The sequence below is a fragment of the Tachyglossus aculeatus genome, chromosome 5 (assembly GCF_015852505.1).
Source record: "Tachyglossus aculeatus isolate mTacAcu1 chromosome 5, mTacAcu1.pri, whole genome shotgun sequence".
NCBI classification, from domain to species: domain Eukaryota; kingdom Metazoa; phylum Chordata; class Mammalia; order Monotremata; family Tachyglossidae; genus Tachyglossus; species Tachyglossus aculeatus.
Window position 1 is genome coordinate 92,808,949 of NC_052070.1, and position 19,333 is coordinate 92,828,281.

The 19,333-nt window shown below is 41.4% G+C and overlaps 1 pseudogene; it reads left to right on the forward strand.

Moving 5' to 3' along the window:
- Positions 1-14,082: 14,082 nt before the first annotated feature.
- Positions 14,083-19,333, forward strand: part of LOC119928837 — a 76,214-nt pseudogene continuing 70,963 nt past the window's right edge.

A 19,333-nucleotide genomic window follows, 5' to 3' on the forward strand; every position in this document is an offset into this window, starting at 1 on the left:
ATATATCTTTTTCATGTCCATAGTTGTTCAAACTAATTATATTTTAAATAATTATCAATTCATATTTAATGCACTCAGCAGCCTTATTAAGCTGAAATTGTAGTTAAATTCTTATTAAGAAACCAACTTAGTGTTAACCAAGATATCTTAACATTGTCCTATGAATCTGAATAAGTAATTCATCTAAATGCTTCAAACTTTAAATAAGCCTATTCTCTCTCTACCTCCTTCCCTTTGTTAAGACCTTTACATTATAAACAACAGATCCCACTTTCTAATTAACCATATTCTACAATAACTGAATTACCAAATGCAGCAGGCTTAAATATAACTCATTTGGTTGTAGAAAATGTTAAAAAAGAGCATTCATAATGGTATGTTTTCTGAACCATCATCCCCTTATGCCCTCAATTTTAAATCTGCACCCTTTGTGCAGGCCTTGGCAGTTAATATTAGTGTGACTAATATGTTTTTTCTTGTCTCAATGCAATGTTTTTCTTATGAGCATACCTATGCTATTCAGTGTTAATATCTTCTAAAGTGCTTATGAATGGACTTTGGGGACAAAAACAATTCTAGTAAAATAATGTTTCTTTTCAAATGACATTTCTTATTTTTAAGCAAGTGCCTGCTCACAGCATTTCCATCCAAGAAATGCTTTTTCTGTTTGTGTGAGCCACAGGTTTCTCTGGGCACCAGCTGCAACAAATGAAACTAATTATCACCCCAGACACTAGAAGTTAGATAAGGTAGTGGCAGATATTTGGGGTAAGAATGAATGATGAAAAAGGGAAACTTCTCAAAGAAACCTCTGGAGGGAGAGGACATAAAAAGGGAAGGAGGAAGGAAGGGAAATAGGGAGAGAAGGAGAGGGATGGAGATTAAAAAAACAATGGAAGGAGATCAAGAGGGAAAGAGGGAAGGAAGGTGGGAGGAAGAGGACAGATGAAAAAGGGGAGGAGAAAAGGGGGCAGGATTGGTATGTGGCCAAAGTGAACTGTAAATATTTGATAACCAGTTGGTAACTTTAGAAAAAATCACAGCTACCTAGGAAATAAATGCATCTGAAAACAAGGTTTTTCCTCCTCACAATCCAAAGTGAATGCTACGATCAGCCCAATGTAGCTAGTTTGTTTAATTGAGTAAATAAATAGTGACACAATGAAATTGGGAAAATAAAGCAGACTTGTCACTTTTTGCAAAAAAAAAAAAAGCAAACTATGAATTGTGATCCTCTGCATCAGAGGTCTGGGAAGAGAATATAGGCTGTAGTCACTTTAGCACAGGCAAATTCCCAAGACATATCAGAGTACTGTGATACATTCTTGAATAGCGAGGAGGGGAAAAAGGAGAGGGGAGGGGAGGATCCAATTAAAAGAGCTGCCTGAAAGAAAGAAAACATCCTGCTTCCTGGGGATAAGAAGGATGAAGTGACTTTATGCTTTAGAAAGGTCAGATTTTAAACCCTCTGCAAAAGGTCTAATTTAATATGAATTTGCCATACTTTTACAAGAAAGCTTATTTGTGGAGCTGGACATGGGTAAATAAATAATGACATGAGAAGAATCTATCATGTATAAAGTTGAACATTCAAACTGTCCTGACCTTAAATGAGTATGATTATACGACCCTAAAGTAAGTACTGAACACTATGCACGTATGATATAGCTCTCCTGGCTCCCAAAGGAGTGATATGTTTTCATTAGAAGCTCTGAGGGAGAGCCAAAAAATACCATAAACTTCCTGGCATAGACCTCTGATGTTACATTTTCAAGTTTGGGATATTAAATTTTCCCAGTATCAGATTAGTATGAAGAGGGATTGCTGTTTTAGACAGGTCACAAACTTCATAATTACCCTAACAGTTCCCTACTGACTGGTCATCAGAGAGAGTTCTATGACACCCTCACAACGTTTACCTGCTGATGGCATGAGATGGATGTAATTTTATTTGATGATCCTACCTGCTACCCAGGTAAGACTTTTATATATATATATATATATATATATATATATATATATATATATACATATATATATATATATATATATATATATATATATATATATTTAACTTGTTCCCCTGTCTCACCTGCTCTTAATTAATTAATTGCATTTAGTGAGTGTTTATTGTGTGCAGAACACTGTATCAAGCACTTAGGAGAGTATGATACAATAGAGTTTGTAGACATGTTCCCTGCCCACAAGGAGCTTACAGTCTAGAAGAGGATCTTACAGTCTTTTGGCACCCACTTCTCTCCTCACTTCCTTGTCCAATCATCCCAAGCCTTTCCCAAAGCTCTAATGGTCCCTCTCCTCCCCAACTCATCCCCTTTGACTCCTTTCCTCTAAAGTCCTCCTGAGCCCCATCCACTCCCCAGTCAATCTGATCCTGAACCCTGTTAACTGAACCAGCATGACCCAGTTGTTTCATCTGATCTTGTCAGCCATTACTCCCATGCCCTTCCCATGACATGCAGCTTCCTAACGACCCCTGCCGGGGGCCTCATAGCAGCCATGGAACGGACATAAATGGGGGAAGAAGTCATGGAGGAGCCCATCACTGAGTTTCTGACTTCACCTTACCCTGGATCATCCCATCTCCACCATTCTGTGGCTTAAAGGAATCAGGGAAGGAACTGGGGTGGCCACAATGAGACAATTTAAAAAATAAAAATAAAAACAAGCTGAGCTGCTCAAATCTGGGACACATGGCTCAAGACAGGAGCAGAAGGCACAGGTGAACTGTGGGAAAATGGGATGACATTAAAGGATGTCTGGAAGAATGAGTGTAGAGGATGAAGATGGAATAGGGTGAGCATGGGCAATTAAATAGGAAAAATCATGAAAGAATGTACCTGGATGGCAGATAGAGCCATAGACTTATGCTCAGCTCAGGTCATCAGCAAGTAAATGTTACTTCTCTATGCCTCAGTATCACCATCTTTGAAATGGGGAATTAAATACTGTATCTCCCTCCTACTAAGACTTCAAGCCCCTTATAGGCCAGGAATTGTGTCTGACCTGATTCTCTTATATCTGTTCCAGTACTTATTACAGTATTTGTCACATAGGAAGCATGTAGCAAATACTATTCTATTATTTGTATTATTATTAACAACAATAATAAGTAAATATCCCCAAACCACTCTTCCAAGGAATTCAACTTCTACCCTTGAACATCCTTTTATAGCACCCAAATCTTGCCACTACATATTCAAAATATTACCTTCTGCTCATTTAGGAATGCCATAAATGAAAATCTCATACAAGTGAACTAATTATTTTGCATTTTTAGGCATCTTGGTGGTAATAATAATAATTCTGGTGTTTGTTAAGTGCTTTACTTACTATGTGCCAGACAATGTACTAAGTGCTGGGGTGGATACAAGCAAATCGGGTTGGACACAGTCCCTATGCCACATGGGGCTCATAGTCTTAATTCTCATTTTACAGATGAGATAACAAGCACAGAGAATTGAAGTGACTTACCCAAGGCAACACAGCAGACAAGTAGCTGGGATTAGAACCCATGACTTTCTGGCTCTCAGGCTGATGCTCTATACACTACACCATGTTGCTTCCTCTTAATCACTAGATAAATGGGGAACTCCCCTTTCATGATTTCACCTGAAGAGTTTCCAGTATGCTACCAGCTTTGGCAGTGGCTAGTGAGCAGAAGAAGGCAATCTGCTACAAGTCCAAATTCCTCTATCCTGGGCAACAGCGGCAGGGGAGAGAATTGTGGGTAGAGACTCAAGTTTACTGAGCGAGAGGGGGCAAGGGTAAACCACTTCTGTATTTTTTACCAAGAAAACTCTATGGATACACTACCAGAAAAACTGCATATGGAGGTGGGGGATTCTGTGAGAAATGTGTCCATGGAGTTGCTATGGGTCAGAGAAGACTTGATAGCATTAGACAAAACAAACTGGGAGCTAAGTTGAAAAATCAACATCATTAGGAAATTTGTCAGAGGACTCCATAGGTTCCAGAAAAATTTTACTAGTCCAGCCAGAGTAGTTATCGTATCACATACAAAGGACAGGACACAATTTTAGAAGTCTCAGCAATGCAGAACAGTCACTTTCAAAAAAAAAGAACTGAATTGTGTTATGCTATAAAATCCTAGTTCTTGCTAATTAGTCTGATTCTAAGTAACCATTTTTTCTGAATCTGTCACATTATGTCTAATCCAAGGAAACTCAGTAATACTACATGTACTTTCAACCCATGGTATCAGTTTTTCTCAAAACTAAAATAGGTGACAAGTCTCCAGCTTTTTTGGATGCTGAAGACTGTACATTCCCCTGTTATACTTTAAACTCCTTAAGGTCAGGGCCTAAGTCTCTTATGCTATTGCATTCTCCCAAGTACAGTAGTACCTCGATCAGTACTCACAATTGACTGATAATTCAGCTCACCATTATTTGGCTCTCAGGAAACTGTACTGACTCACTAAAGAGCTGGTGACTGGGTGGTGATTAGGTGAAAAGAGTCATAATTCTTCAGCAATCTTAGTGGCTCTTGTACCCAGTAGGAATCATCCTGTTCTATCATTGGTAAGCTGACTTGATCAAACATCCAGGTAGGGAATCACAGGCACTCTATGTGGAGCTAAATTGAAGAAATGGGGAAAACACACAGACCTGACTCCAGCCCAACAGGTGACACTTTGCACTAAATGTAATAGGATTGTCTGTAGCAACACTGAACTGTGGAGATGTTAGATTTGATCACAACCACCACCCCCATAATAATTTTCTTTACTGCCACCCCAGCTCTTGAGGAGAACTTTTAGATGAGTGAATACCAAACTAGGAGGAATTTTCTTTGTCTTTTCCTTTTCTAATGATTGACAGGAGAGAGACAAAGCAAGTACTGAGAAAATAAAACCATTCCTACATCACTGTCTTTTCCAAGATTTGGTAGGGGATCATTTCTACCATGCCCTAAGTCAGAGAAAATAGATTTGCTCAAATTGAATATTTCATGGTAGGTACCTGATCTGTCCACTACTGTAAACAGAGAGATGATTCAAGGAGAGAATTTAGCTATTATCTAGTTTGTCTTCAGTAACACTCTTGGTGCATACAGGCTCTGTCGAAGTAGAAAAACAATCCAATGGGCTTGCTCTGAATGAAACATCAGTTGAATCAGTAAATAGGGTTGATATGTTCTTTGTTGACAGGGAACATGTTTAGCAACTCTGGTATATAGTACTCTCCTAAGTGCTTAGTACAGTGCTCTGCACACACATAGTAAGCTCTCAATAAATATGATTGAATGCTTGATTGATTCTTGTAATAATGTGCCTATCTGTACTTTCTCCCAAACCACCTCACAGCATTTCAGGACAAGAGGAAAAGCATTGCCTAGGAGCAGAATACTTTATCAGTGCCTGGATCTGAGTTAATGGCATGATCAATGGACAGACTGATGTCAGTGAAGGCACCATTTTGCTGAGTGCATCCCAAGCCTTGATTTATGATGGTCACCTGTAAAGTTGAATGCATTTCCTGTATGCTCAAAATCAAGTTCCAGCAGTTCCTGAGTATAAGAATCTTAGGAGAAAAAAAAAACTTAGATCCCCTAAAGTGAATAGACAAATTCCTCTGGGAAGACATTGCCATGGCTTTAATATAGCAGAGGCTGCTTCCTCCAGGGGAATAAGCTTCTGGACACCCATTTTTCTTTCTCTAAGGTCGGTCTCTCTCTCTCTCTCTCTCTCTCTCTCTCTCTCTCTCTCTCTCTCTCTCTCCACAATCTCTTCCTTAACTATATTTTGTGATGTATGGGTGTCCATCCCCCAACTCTCCAACATGTTATCAGAGTTGAGTTCTTTCTGCTGCCTGTGCCTCCCCTCCCTTACCTCAGACATGGCCCTGGCTGAAAGGGCAAATCCTGGAGTGATGGGGAGTGAGAGACTTGTCTCACCTATCATCATCATCATCAATCGTATTTATTGAGCACTTACTGTGTGCAGAGTACTGTACTAAGCGCTTGGGAAGTACAAGTTGGCAACATATAGAGACAGTCCCTAACCAACAGTGGGCTCACAGTCTAAAAGACTCACCAATGTCTCAGTGTACCTTCCTGAACTTGAAAAGAAACATTGACCCAACTCATCTTTCATCCTGCATTCAGTTAAAATGACTCTCTTGGAATACGTGATTTGATCTTCCACCACAGGGTCTGTCTAATTCAATTTCATCAAGAAATTTAGCTATTCACAGACATCTCCATCTGGATGTCTGTCCGCCACCTAAAACTCAACATGTCCAAGACTGAACTCCTTGTCTTCCCTCCCAAACCCTGCCCTCTTCCTGACTTTCCCATCACTGTTGATGGCACTACCATCCTTCCCATCTCACAAGTCCACAACCTTGGTGTCATCCTCAACTCCGCTCTCTCATTCACCCCTCACATCCAAGCGGTCACCAAAACCTGCTAGTCTCAGCTCCGCAACATTGCCAAGATCTGCCCTTTCCTCTCCATTTAAACCGCTACCCTGCTCGTTCAAGCTCTCATCCTATCCCATCTGGACTACTGCATCAGCCTCCTCTCTGATCTCCCATCCTCCTCTCTGATCTCCCATCCTCGTGTCTCTCCCCACTTCAATCCATACTTCATGCTGCTGCCCAGATTGTCCTTGTTCAGAAATGCTCTGGGCATGTTACTCCCCTCCTCAAAAATCTCCAGTGGCTACCAATCAATCTGCACATCAGCAGAAACTCCTCACCCTCGGCTTCAAGGCTCTCCATCACCTCGCCCCCTCCTACCTCTCCTCCCTTCTCTCCTTTTACAGCCCAGCCCGCACCCTCCGCTCCTCTGCCACTAATCTCCTCACCGTGCCTCGTTCTCACCCATCCCGCCGTCGACCCCCAGCGCAAGTCATCCCCCTGGCCTGGATGCCCTCCCTCCCCAGATCCACCAAGCTAGCTCTCTTCCTCCCTTCAAGGCCCTACTGAGAGCTCACCTCCTCCAGGAGGCCTTCCCAGACTGAGCCCCCTCCTTCCTCTCCCCGTCGTCCCCGTCTCCATCCCCACCGTCTTACCTCCTTCCCTTCCCCACAGCACCAGTATATATGTATATATGTTTGTACATATTTATTACTCTATTTTGTATTTATTTTACTTGTACATATCTATTCTATTTATTTTACTTTGTTAATATATTTGGTTTTGTTCTCTGTCTCCCCCTTCTAGACTGTGAGCCCACTGTTGGGTAGGGACTGTCTCTATATTTTGCCAACTTGTACTTCCCAAGCGCTTAGTACAGTGCTCTGCACACACACAGTAAGCGCTCAATAAATATGATTGATTGATTGATTGATTGATTGAAAACAAGTAACCACTCGGCATCATTTGTGCTTTAGGGGTTCTAGGGATGTTTCCCTGGTTTAGGATGCTGCATAATCCATCTGTCTACTTTCCTGATGCTATCTAGATCTGCCCAGTAGAATGAAAGAACTCTGTGGGCAGGGAATGTGTCACTTTTTTATTCTGTATTTACACACTTTTCCCCCTTCAAAGCCCTCCTGAAAGCTCACTCCCTCCAGGACTTCCCAGACTGAGCCCCCCCTTTTCCTCTGTTCCTCCTCCCCTCCCCATCACCCCTACTCCTTCCCTCTGCTCTACCTGTCCCACAGCAACTGTGTATATGTACATATTTATTATTCTATTTATTTTATTAATGATGTGTATATATCTATAATTCTATTTGTTTATATTCATGGTATTGATGCCTGTCTACTTGTTTTATTTTGTTGCCTGTCACTCCCCTTCTAGACTGTGATCATGTTGTAGGGTAGGGATTGTCTCTGTTGCTGAGTTGTACTTTCCAAGTGCTTAGTACAAGTGCTCTGCACACAGTAATTTCTCAGTCAATATGAATGAATGAATGAATGCACCCAGAACAGTGCACTACACCAAGTGGGTGTTCAATAAATACTACTATTTCTACTACTACTACTACTACTACTACTACTACTACTACTACTACTACTACTACTATTATTTTGGCCATACTGCAGGTTTTCAATAAACATTTTGTCAGGAAAGTAATTTTAAAAATTAGGGACCATTCTTCAATCAATCAGTGGTATTTATTGAGTGCCTACTGAGTGCAAAGCATTGTACTATGCGCTTGGAAGAAAACAACAGAGTTGGTAGACACATTCCCTGCCCACAACGATCTTACAGCCTTCTGCAGCCGAGTCTGTTAGCTCTGGCCTTGCCACGTTATTGTGCCCAAGCATTGTGGTACTGAAATGGAGATTATAAGATTATGCAAGGACACAACTCTCACATTATAGGAGAACTGAATGTTCTCTTCTCTGGGGCAATAGTCCAAGCATGCTTATATGAAAATGCTGTCTTGGTTTTCTGAAATTCCCTTCATTTCCAAGGGAGTCATTTGAATAACATCAATGATTAAACATTTATTTAATAAAATACCTGCCAGGCTTTCCAAAAGAAAATTCAGAATAGATGACACTTCTTAAATATCATCCAATGACATTCTTCACCATTCCAAAAATGATAACACGTTCTGGTTCTAACAAGTCTAAGACATTTAGATTATTATATTATATCCTTAGGAAAAAAAGTCATATGCCATTAACTCTCCATGGGAAAAATAAACCTTGGGACAAAATTCCTTCATTTGTACATATGACTTAATCATTCACCATTGGTTCAGAGATAATACAATCATTTTCTTCTCAGCAACAGAATATTTCCGCTCTGGAAAATTTTCAAAGGAAATAGTTCAAAACCTTGTCAGACTAAAGCTTAAGAAATAATAATCACAGATTCTTCTTTTTCAGCCATTTGTCCTCTTGCTCCTGATTTTCATCCATTCTGTTGTAATTTTCATCCACTCTGTCTCAGGATCATGAGTTATCATTCGTTGCCACTGGAACACTGCAGTGCAATTTGTCTTATTGAAACATGGTCTAGCCCCATGGCTGTGAACAATCATTCACTTTCTAATATATCAAACATTCACTAAAATTCTCTCTTCCTCCTGACACAAAAGGGAAAGCAGATAATAATGTCCTATGGGCTGAAGAGGACATAAAGTAATTGTTTCCTTGTGACTTGAAAATGACCATACTCTGTTCTGACAAATTCATTTTTAAACTTTGCATCCATTCAGAGGGCATTTCCTGAAAAGTCAAGTGGTCCATACACATCTTCACTGGTTCAAAAGGAAACGAAGGACCCTTTGAGTTATCCCCAGTTTCTGAGTCCCATTCCTGCTGTCCATTTTTAAATGCCTTTGGAAAAAACTCAAGAATCTGAGCCATTTTAAGGTAGAAAATGAGAAGCTGTCAATACAGCAAATCCAACTTGTTTTTGGCTTCGGATAGATCTGCTGAGAATTTGTTGAGTAACTGTGGATCTGTTGATTTTGAGCAGGCACAATAGAGAGTTTTTAACTGCCATTATTGGATTTCTGACCAACTGGTCACTTAGCAGTGATACTTACTAGTCAGCTGTAATATGAAAGGGCTGTATTTACTTTTACTTATGGATATTTTGGAACCTCTGTTGGGTCCGACAGAGGTTACAGGCCTAAGAAGACTATTAGAGATAGAGGAGAGACTTGCTAAGTTTAGAGCCTTCTTGCATCTCATGGTTCCTGGGAGTCAAACCAAACTTAAAATACTTAGGATTTCTTTTGGATTCATTTACACACAGGTGAAGATGAGATTTTTAAAGAGGCACTGTGGATAGAGATTTCACAAAACCCTATGCTCATCAAAATAGCTCTTCTAAAGGCTACATTTTGATGCCTGCAATGCAAATGAATCCCAAACATATGGATTAACTTTTCCTTAAAATACACATGGGTTTAAACATGATGGGAGTAAGGGCACAACAAGGTTTTGCCAAACAACAAAAGAAACCCACTGGAAATCTAGTTTCTGATATTCCCTCAATGTCAAATGAAGTCAGACTTTCCCAGGTAACAATACTACTTGTGATATTTGTTAAGCACTTACTCTGTGCCAATCATTTTGTAGTAGATACAAGACAGTCAGATGGACACAGCCCCTCTCCCACAGTCTAAGAAAGAAGTAGACCAGATATTGAATCCCTATTAAACAGATGAGGAAACTGAGACCCAGAGAAGTTAAGTGATTTGCCCAAGGTCAAACAGCAGACAAGCAGCAGACCTGGGTTTAGAACCCAGGACTTTTAACTTCCAGGCCTGTGCTCTTCCCACTAGGCCACATTGCTTCTCAATCCATTATCCAACAATCATGGCAATGTCACACTTCTTTACCATTACACAGTCTCCAAATTGATCATGGATAGTGCAAGCTAATTTGGTTTTAAAGCCACCACTCTGTAACCTTGCACCTACCACAGTGTCAAAAAAAAAGTAGGGCAAAGAGCAACTCTTACAAGTTTAATGAAAACACAACCACAAAATAATTCCTCCATTCCCCTCATTTTCATTGCCTCCAAGGAAGGGTTTAAAACTCAAGCTCATCTGAGACTGCTACTTCACATCATTGCAGTCTTTGGGACCAATTATGGAAAGGAAAAGCAGCAAGGGAATGACTGTAGGGTGTGCAGTTATCCAGCCCTTCCCTCTCTGATCAGCTGTGAGCAAGGGGAAGCTGCCAGTGTTTATGTGTTTCTGTTGGCATCAAGGATTCCTCTTCAAGGTCCTTTTTTAATGTTGACTAATTGATCAATTAATCCACATGGCAACATAGGGAGGTAAAAAACAAACAAAAAAAGGACTCCAGAACCAGAATGTTTGAAACTTTGCACACTGAACAAATTACTTGGAAAAATCATCCTGTGTGAGAAGAAACTACAGTCAATGTGGTGATGCTCGTAAGATTAGCCCCACCTCTGCTGGCTACTGGTATCCTGATTTTTTGTGGAAATAGAAGAGAACATCCAAATTTGACCTGATTCTGAATTTCAAGTTTCACCAAGTTGTGTTCCACTACAAACTTGGACCAGATCTTGTGAAATAGGATAAGACCACCTAAGTGGAAACCAGAAGCTTAGACTTCACAAGTCATCTCATCCCAGTTGTACACTTTTTATGCTGTGTAGTGATGGCTATTTACCCTAGAAGAGTACTAATACAATACCTTAGTAACCTTAGCAACAATGTGTAGTGTTTGGTATCTTTCTGACACCAAAGAGGATCCCGACCTGTTCTCCTCCACTTTTTGGATCACATGAAAATGTCCCAAGGACATTTGAGAGGCTCAGGTTAGCTGAAACTGCTTTCAAAACAATGCTCCATTTGCCCCAGTAAACAATAACCTTTAACCCAAGCACTTAGGACACTGCTCTGTAGACAGTAAGCATTCAGTAAGTACACCAATGGGTAGATTCTTTATAACCTAAGTGAGGCTGCGGTGGTCTTCATAGGGGAAACCTTGTAGAGCTGAAATGGTTCTGGCATGTTCCGCAGGATTTAGCCAAGACATACAGAGGAGCAGTGTTCCTTAGTGAGAGGCAGGAAACCTCTCTCCTCCCCCCTGCCTGCTGTGTGACATTGGGAAAGTCAAATGACTTATCTGTGACTCAGTTCCCTAATTTGTTAAATGGCAACTAAATACCTGTTTTTCTCCCTTAGGCTGTGAGCCCACCAGGGCAGGGGCTGAATCCTATGTGATTATCCTGAATATGCTCCAGCATTTTGCATATAATAAATGCATAACAAATACCATTATTATTATTATTATTACTGTCTTCTCCCTACTCTATGACTTTCATTTCATTCCAATGAGTTCTTCATTGAAATGGAATGGCACCCTGAAATCACATCGTTCTTATGGGAGGGTCTCTAAACTGGAAATGTTTCCACCCTGGTCTGCCATGCCCCTCACCTTCCTGGCCCCCAGAACACTTGCAGTTCTTCCTGAATAGATCAATCCTCTGAGCTTCCATTCAGGGTATCCCCAAATGCCAGAGGTTGGAGGAGGTCTCTTCCTGATACATGCTTACTAAACTGAATACTCTGCATCTACAGTTGTGTTTTAATTTTGCCTCCTCCCATTTCACTTATTTTCTGCAGCTATAAGGTGGAAGTGCCATGTTTTTGAACTTGGTATGCTAGCCACTATACTATTCAAGTTTAAACATAGTAAATTAGGTTAGAAACAACCCTGACATTATTTGGAGGACAGTTAAAATACTTAAATCTGCCAGAAAAACTCCACTCAGGATTTGACTGGAAATGATCTGTCAGTTGCTTCTGAATTATGTCAGGTTCTGCTTTTCTGGTCTCAAGTCCTTAGCTCCAGAGCAAATTTTTTTTAGTTTATGGGTCAAAAAATATCTGAAGTGAAAAAGCAACAACTCAATTTTTCTCAGATTTTTGGCCCCCATTAGGACGTGGGCCAAAATGTGGGTTGCAATTTAATTGCATACACAAACGAATCCAGCCTAACGGGATTGATGGGAGCCTTTTTTTTTCTTTACAAAAATGTGTCTTGGTGTATTGAAAACCTTTTAGTGCAAGGTAGGGGTTCTTAGTCTTTTTCAAACCATGACACTACATTCAGACACACACAAGCAGCCCTCTTCAGATGTGCCGCAGAATCTTTTGTTCTCCTTCTGCTTCGAAAGACATGCCAGCTGAATCCTACCGCGATACACAGAGGGTGTCATGGGAATTAGTAAAAAGGTTATGGGGTGCTCCTGGCACATCGAGAAGACCTAGCTGCAAGTGACTGAACAAATCCACTTCAACAGAAGGCAGGTCAGAGACGGGGAATAGGTGTCAGCCTAGTGACACCTCACGCCCCAGAAAAGCGTAGAAGGGAAACCCTCAGATCGCAAATCACCATGTTAGTGCACATCAGCTCTGTGGCTCTACCTCCTTACCATGGTTTCCCAGCATGTGTTTAATTACTGGTAGTGAAACACTTTGCAGCTGGCAATGTTAAGTGTCAGGGATAGTTCTCAGTACATGGTCTCTTCTGGTCTGAAGAGAAGAAGATTTAAGTCTTAAGACTAAGATCCTCTCAGTGTTGTTTGCATCTGATGCAAACGTTTCAGAACCATGTGCTTTAGTTTCCTACAATTGTTTATTAAATAGGATTTTGCCTATGTAAGCGGTCTAGGGCCTGGGGAGTATCATTAGCTCGCTATTTCACTGTGCTGGGTGGAGGCACATGGGGAAGAGGGAAGGGAGTTGAGGGGGTGACATGTTGGCCCCTTATAATTTTCCTGGAAATGTGGGGGACACTTACTATCACCCTCTGATTGCATCTAAGCAGAGCATATCTCCAACAATCATTTTCTTTTTGGAAATGCTAGCAATATTTATAGAAGTGTTAAAAGCCAGCTTCTGATGTAAGCGGGTGGGTTGGCAAAAAAACAGACTTTGATTTGTTCTATTTATATTCAATACCATGCATCACTCAGTTTCTAATTCAAACAACTTGCTTTCACATGCTTTAGATTGGAGAACTCCCGCATTTGCAATCACTTTTAAAAATGTAAACTGAAACTTTTATCTCCCCTGCTGCAAGTAGGGACCAAATCCCTCTTCATTCAAAATATGTTCTTAAGAGATTCCCTAATCCTAAAAAGTTTGCATTTAGGATTATGAATTTAGAGAGACAGAGTGAAGAAATGATGGAAGGTAGCACTGCGGAAAACTGCTCACCCTTTGCATTTGAGAGGCATAAAAGCAGATTTTAAAAACATGCTGGGCATATTTACATATTAATACTCAAAATGCTTTTTCTAGCTCTGAATTATATCATTACAAGACTGAATTACTTGGGCATCTCTGTGCATAGGATATTCTTCTTCTCTCTCCCTCTGTCTCTCTGTCTCTCTCTTTTTCTCAACCACATGAAGGGATGAGAGTTCAGTGCATTTTTCCCCTCCCAGGAAACAGCTTTGGGGGTAGGAGTATTTCATCTACTTATTCAATCAATCAATCAATTGTACTTTATTCAGTGAACATCTAAAAAATTCACACTCATGGATTCAATGTCAGTCTTCGCAGTGTCATATCCTTGTCTTCAAAATCCTAATCATATCACATCTCCTCCAGGAAGCCTTCCCTGACTATGCCCTGACTATGGGAGGCCCAGAGGCGGAGGTGGCTATGATGCTTCCCCGGCCTGGCCCTGGCAGCGGTAGAGCTCCGGGGTCGAAGAGATATTCAACACCGCCACACCTTCATCGTCTGATGATGGTCATTCCCAAATCCTTCAGCCATGTGTTGGCAGAATTGGAGTCCCTGGACCCCTTGTTCTCTGCTCTCAGGTTGGATTCCAGTTGCCTGAAGTGCACATGTGTAGCTGTGTCATGGAAATGACTGGCTCTAGGAAGCTCGGGAGGAGGCCTCCAACTCGTCCAGAGAGAAGGCTGGAAACAGAGGCTCTATCTGACCCATAAGGAAGGTGCTGTTTCCCAGGTGGCCTGGTGCCCCCATGATGAGGATTACATTGCTGTGGCAACCAGCCAGGGCCTCATGGTAGCCTGGGAGCTGAATCGGGAACATCAGGGGAAGTCCGAATGGATCTGTGTGTCATCTGAACACACAGGGTGGACCGTTACGGCCCTCTGCTGGGACACAGCTGCTTTCCGAGTCTTCGCGGGCAATCACGTGGGGAAAGTGTCCACCATGAAGATCAACACATCCAAACAAGGAAAGGCCGTGGCTGCCTTTGTGATGTTCCTGGTCCAGGTTATAACCACAGCTGACTTGCAAATTGTGCAGCTTGATTACTTGGAGGGGAGACTGCTGATATCGTCACTTACTCGTTCCTTCTTATGCGATACTGAGAGGGCAAAGTTCTGGAAAATTGAGAACAAGGAATGAGACAGTGACTATGGAGCATGTTTCTTCCCGGGCCGGAGTAGCGCGGGCTAGGAGTCGCTCATCTACTACGACCGCCCTGGCTCACACATGTGGGAGATGAACCTGGAGGGCAAGGTTCTCAGCATGCACCAGTTCAAGCAGCTGCTCACATCCCCTTCTCTTCCCGTGGTTTCACTCAGGACTGACCTTCAGTGTTACAACATTCCCGGATCGCCCCAGTCTCTGTCCTTTGCCAAATTCTTGTACTTGAGTGAGCATTGTGTGATGACCTGGACTGAAAGGGGCATTTACATCGTCGTGCCTCAGAGCATCCATGTTCTGCTGTGGAGCGAAGTCAAAGATATTCAAGACGTGGCCGTTCACAGGAACGAGCTGTTCTGCCTCATACAACTTGGAAAATGTCACATTTGTCATTGCTGTCTGTGGAGTGGTGCATGGACCACCTGCTCAGGAAAGGCTTCTGGGGCCTGCCACCCGCGGTCTGCTGGCTCTTCCAGAACTCCATCCTTCCCTGCAGAGTACGGAAAACTTTACCTGTCAACAAGCTGGAGCACTTGAAATCCCAACTCGACACATCCACCCAAGGCAATCTCATCGCTCAACTGGATGAAATGATTTCCAAGCTGGAACCTCTAGGTTCTGCCTGCGGCAGCAGAAGGAGCTCCATTTCATCACATGTAAGTTTCAGCATCCTGGACTCTGGAATCTATCATCATCATCATTAATCGTATTTATTGAGCACTTACTGTGTGCAGAGCACTGTACTAAGCGCTTGGGAAGTACAAGTTGGCAACATATAGAGACAGTCCCTACCCAATAGTGGGCTCACAGTCTAAAATCGGGTCATTAGTTGAAAAGGCAGCCAGTCCGACAACAACTCGCTCCCTACACAGCCAAACACTTTTGGAACATGAGTGACTTAAAGAGTTTACCTGCCATCAGGAAGAAGACCAAGCCGACCAGGACCATGTTTCATGCTTCAGCGCTGGCCAAGACCGATTGGAACGAAACTTTCCTCCCATTCAGTATTCCATTGTCATTTCGTTCTCCATCTCCTCTCGTCTCCCTCCAGGCTGTCAAGGAAAGGAGCCAGAGTTGGTGTTTGCACTGGTCCTTTGTGTTTGAAGAATCCAAAGTAGAGGCTGAACTTCCCATCTCTGACTGACCATTTTGATGCTAGCAATGGCTGTCTACTTCTTTTGTTTTTTATCTGTCTCCCCCTTCTAGACTGTGAGCCTGTTGTTTAGTAGGGACTGTCTCTAACTGTTGCCGACTTGTACTTCCCCAGCGCTTAGTACAGTGCTCTGCACACAGTAAGTGATCAATAGATATGATTGAATGAATGCCCTCATTCCCTGCATTGCATTTCCCCCCACAACTGCTTCTCTCCCATGCACTTCGTCACACCAATAAGAATTTAGATTATTCCTGCCATCCTCTCCCCTATGGCCCTTATTTACAAATCCTTATACTTGGTTTGCTTGCTTACATGTAATTCCTCTTAACGTCTGTCTCCCCCACTAGACTGTAAGCTATTTGAGAGTAGGGATCATGCTTAATACAGCATTCTACACGAAGTAAACACTCAATAAATACCACTGATTTATTTGTGGACTGAAACTCTATCTCTGGGTACAGGAAATGGATCTAAGTGCCTGGGACGGTGCCATAGAGGTAAAACAGACAATTGTCAACCTCAAAGAGCAGATCATCTAGTGGATGAGATAGACACACAATGATTTAAAGCTAGGAGGAAAAAGAGACTAGAAAGATGGTAAGTGTAATAATTCCTGAAAGAGTAGAAAATGTAAATAGATATGAGCACAAGTGCTATCAGTGACTGCAAAGACAAATCTGCTGAAATGGTAGTAGATACAGTATGACTTGGGTAGGAAATTAATTAGGAAAAGCTTCCTGGAGGAGGTAAGACTTCAGGAGAGCTTTGAATATGGGCAGTGTTGTTATCTATGAAGACAATTAATAAGGAACTGCTATAAACCATTTGTTTACCAAGTCATCTTGAAGTATTTCACCTGGTTAAAGGACTGTAGTGCAAAATGTGTCAATCCATCATGGGACTGCATGAGTCAGGAGGCACCAAAGGCCAGAGGTGGGAGGGGCGAGAGACAGTGAGAAGATTCATTAGGTAGGGCATAGAAAATGAGCTGGAGAGTATTAGGTGTATCAATGGTAAGGAATTTTTGCTTGATGAAAAGGGAAAGGTAGATTTTTGAGGAGAGGGGTGAAATAGAAGTGGCTACACTGTACATAAAAACAGTAGTGAAAATATAGTAATCCAGCTAATTTCTTGAATCTTGAAAACTCAAGGAACTCACTACATATCCAATTGGTTATCAGGGGAAGTAAAATAGCCAGTGAACCACTATGTAACATTTCATAGATAAGTGAGAAAAAATATGCCACTTTGTTTCTATGAAATTGGTTTTTTGTTAGCAAAATCCCACACAACCAGGTGAAGCTGCAGGATATCAATTTTTTATTAGGTGCCTTGGCTGGCAATTTCACTTGGAGTTTCAATAACGTTAGACATTTATAATCATGAAACTGGATTCATATTTTCTTTCACTCCCATTCATAATTTTCAATACTCCAATTCAGTAAATATCACCCTACATAGACTTACTTATTTTGTGGATTTGAAGTAAATGAGGTTGTGGATAAAGTTAGCTGAAACATTCTTATTATAAGACCTACAAGAAGGAATTTAGTTTTCTCTAGTTACAGAGATGCTAGGTTGAAGATAAAAATAATAGGATTCACCCATACAGGATACCCACACTGCAAAGGGCCCAAAACAGAATGTTCCAAAGATTCTGGCCCTATCTCTGGGCACTAAGAATCTAGGGAGGAGCTTGCAATTCAGTTACTTTTAATGCAATGAGGAGTGCATGTTTATAAACGTTAAATCAAAGGTATCTACACATTCATCGAAGATTACAATACCTTGAAGAGTATTCCCTATGTATACTTTTATACTCTCAGCACAGATTTCAGAATTAAACACTGCCATACCGATGGGGCCCCTTATTTAGCTTTTACATCAAGAGTGTAAAATAATTTTCCCACAGTAGAAGCCTGGCCACTACCAAACAAGGATGCATTATTGTTGGCAAATTACAACAAGTAGTCCTGGATATAGAAATTTATGAGGGAGAAGATTCATTTTTCCCTGTTGGAACTAACATCACCATCATTTCCACAAGGGATTGTCAAAATTTTGAACTACAGAATTGTAGATCTGGTGAAGTCCTCCAAGATGAGCATGCAAGCTCACACGGTTTCTCACTGCCTCATGCATAGTCTAAGTGGTTTAAATTTATTTTCCAGTTTAGCATCAAGAGGGCGAGATGGGAGAAGGAAGGTGGGACCACTTTCTATCCTTCCCAGAGTGGCTTCTCTGGAGCCCCTCCCAGAGCACCCCTCCACTTTCTCCCTGTCCCCCTCCACTGACACACACCTACAGAGCACCCCTCTACCTGCTCTTTATCCTTGAGAGGGTTGGCAGTCATAGGGGCCAGGGGTTATGAAGGCAAATAGCCTGGGTGTGCATGCCCCCTTCTGAGGAACCAGGACAGGGATGCCTTGTTTATTCCTTTGCTTCCTCTCTGTCCAGAGTGGTGGAGGCATATATGAACTTCCCTATCCCCCAAGGGTGAGTCCAGTGTTGTGAAGTTTGGGGGAAGAATACTGACTTTGATTTTTCTTTCAGTATCTTTTTCAGTCTGTGACCCACTATGATTTCATTGCATCAGAACACTGGTACATTTCCCTACAGAAACCAGTCAGGGGCACAGCTTAATCAACACCTTCAACTGGGTGGAGAATGAGCAAATAGGAGTGCCATCATCCATTCAAATGTTGTTTAGGCAGTTCGCACCTGTATCCTATATCCTCCTTATCCATTAGATTTTTAAAAATTCATTCCTCATCCACACCTCATAATTCTACAATTATCACCAAATAACACTTAATCTTCATGAATCCTACTGAATCTTAGAATAACTCTGAGAGAGCTATTTCATGGAGGAACAGGAAGCCTGACTACCCAACTTAGATTCCCTTATAAATGATTAAATCCTATATAAAAACATTGTATCTGTTTAATAAAACATTCAGTGCCTGTATTGCTTCCAGAGGAAGGTACACAAAAATGAGAAACTTCTTTAAAGTGACCATCCTTTTACTGTGCATTTAATCTGATTCAACCGTTCACAATTCAACATAATACAGCTCAACTCACCCAGATGCCTGAAGGCATTGACACACTTTTAAGAACGTTTTAAGACAACATTTTTAAGAACTGAGTGACCCAAGTGATATTACCATCACCTACAATAAACATGGATTGCATACACGTGTGTATGCAATGTGTATGATTGCATATGTGTATATACAAATATCTTCGGCATAAAATGCCTAAATATTGTATATCAATACAAAATAATAAATGAATGTACATATATAAAATAAGATATTTTCAAAG